General features: G+C 36.8%; 1 pseudogene across 1 annotated transcript; it reads left to right on the top strand.

Moving 5' to 3' along the window:
* Nucleotides 1-428: 428 nt before the first annotated feature.
* Nucleotides 429-2,189, top strand: LOC126955146 (14-3-3 protein zeta/delta-like; annotated as a pseudogene). The gene has a single exon (XR_007725814.1). The product of XR_007725814.1 is annotated as a 14-3-3 protein zeta/delta-like (transcript).
* The last annotated feature ends 266 nt before the right edge of the window (nt 2,190-2,455 follow it).

Genomic DNA, 2,455 nt, shown 5'->3' with positions numbered 1-2,455 from the left:
AAATAGTTGAAAAGTGAAATAAGAGAAATTGATGATGATGGTAATAGAAGGATTATGAGGAAGATTGAGAACAAACCTGAAGCAGGGAACCATGAATGTCATGATAGTACTGACTAATTTATGCGGGTCTTTCAGTAAGACAGCTCATCAAATGTTATATTTTAAATAAATTTTATTTTGTATATTGAAGGTATACAAAGTGATGTTATGGGATATAAATACAGAGTAAAAATTTTGCCACAGTGAAGCAAATAAACATGTCTAGCATCTCACATTAGTTGCACATTTTCCCTTATTTTTAAAACTCTTTAAAAATAATTCATTTTTGGCTACCGTCCCCATTCATCACCCAGCCTGTGGTCCACTCCCACCACCAGCTGGAACCCTGGGGACTACGACGTACCTCAAACCTTGCTTCTACGAGACAAAAAGAACATCCAGTCATGGATAAAAATGAGCTGGTTCAGAAGGCCAAACTGGCCAAGCAGGCTGAATGATATGATGACATGGCAGCCTGCATGAAGTCTGTAACTGAGCAAGGAGCTGAATTATCCAATGAGGAGAGGAATCTTCTCTCAGTTGCTTATAAAAATATTATAGGATCCCGTAGGTCATCTTGGAGGGTCGTCTCAAGTATTGAACTTACGGAAGGTGCTGAGAAAAAACAGTAGATGGCTCGAGAATACAGAGAGAAAATTGAGACGGAGCTAAGAGATATCTGCAATGATGTACTGTCTCTTTTGGAAAAATTCTTGATTCCCAATGCTTCATAAGCAGAGAGCAAAGTCTTCTATTTGAAAACGAAAGGCGATTACTATCATTACTTGGCTGAGGTTGCCATTGGTGATGACAAGAAAGGGACTGTGGATCAGTCACAACAAGCATACCAAGAAGCTTTTGAAATCAGCAAAAAGGAAATGGAACCAACACATCCTATCAGACTGGGTCTGGCCCTTAACTTCTCTGTGTTCTATTATGAGATTCTGAACTCCCCAGAGAAAGCCTGCTCTCTTGCAAAGTCAGCTTTTGATGAAGCCATTGCTGAACTTGATACATTAAGTGAAGGGTCATACAAAGACAGCACGGTAATAATGCAATTACTGAGAGACAACTTGACATTGTGGACATCGGATACCCAAGGAGGCGAAGCTGAAGCAGGAGAAGGAGGGGAAAATTAACCAGACTTCCAACTTTTGTCTGCCTCATTCTAAAATTTACACCATAGACCATTTGTCATCCATGCTGTCCCACAAATAGTTTTTTGTTTACGATTTATGACAGGTTTATGTTACTTCTATTTGAATTTCTGTATTTCTCATGTAGTTTTTATGTTTAATATTTGGGGAGTAGAGCCAGTTAACATTTAGGGAGTTATCTGTTTTCATCTTGAGGTGGCCAATATGGGGCTGTGGAATTTTTATACAAGCTCTAAATGTTTGGCATACTACTTTTGGTACATTGTGGCTTCACAAGGGCCAGTGTAAAACCGCTTCTGTGTCTAAGCAAAGAAAACTGCCTATATATTGGTTTGTCCTGGTGGGGAATAAAAGGGATCATTAGTTCCAGTCACAGGTGTAGTAATTGTGGGTACTTTAAGGTCTGGAGCGCTTAGAAGGCTGTGGTAGAGACATACCCCATGGACACCATAGGTTAAACCATGTGTATCTGTGGAACACTCAATCTCAATATGCACATCTTTGACTACAGCTGCAGAAATGTTCCTTTAGACAAAGTTGTGACCCATTTTACTCTGGATAAGGTCAGAAATGGTTCACATTCCATTATTTGTAAAGTTACCTGCTGTTAGCTTTCATTATTTTTGCTACACTCATTTTATTTGTATTTAAATGTTTTAGGCAACCTAAGAACAAATGTAAAAGTAAAGATGCAGTAAAAATGAATTGCTTGGTATTGATTACTTCATGTATATTAAGTACAGCAGTAAAACAAAAAACCCACGTATTTAACTTTTTTTTAAGGTTTTTTGCTTTTGTGATTTTTTTTTTTTTTTGATACTTGCCTAACATGCATGTGCTGTAAAAATAGTTAACAGGGAAATAACTTGAGATGATGGCTAGCTTTGTTTAATATCTTATGAAATTTTCATGAACAATCCAAGCATAATTGTTAAGAACACGTGTATTAAATTCATGTAAGTGGAATAAAAGTTTTATGAATGGACTTTTCAACTACTTTCTCTACAGCTTTTCATGTAAATTAGTCTTTTGGTTCTGAAACTTCTCTAAAGGAAATTGTACATTTTTTTGAAATTTATTCCTTATTCCCTCTTGGCAGCTAATGGGCTTTTATCAAGTTTAAACACAAAATTTATCATAACAACAAAACTACTAATATAACTACTGTTTCCATGTCCCATGATCCCCTCTCTTCCTCTCCACCCTGAAAAAAAATGAGTTCCTATTTTTTCTGGGAGTGGGGGAGATTGATTGCAAAA

This window comes from Macaca thibetana, chromosome 5 (genome assembly GCF_024542745.1).
Source record: "Macaca thibetana thibetana isolate TM-01 chromosome 5, ASM2454274v1, whole genome shotgun sequence".
NCBI lineage: Eukaryota > Metazoa > Chordata > Mammalia > Primates > Cercopithecidae > Macaca > Macaca thibetana.
Note: the sequence above shows the minus strand (reverse complement) of the source record. Positions and strands in the feature narration are given on the sequence as shown.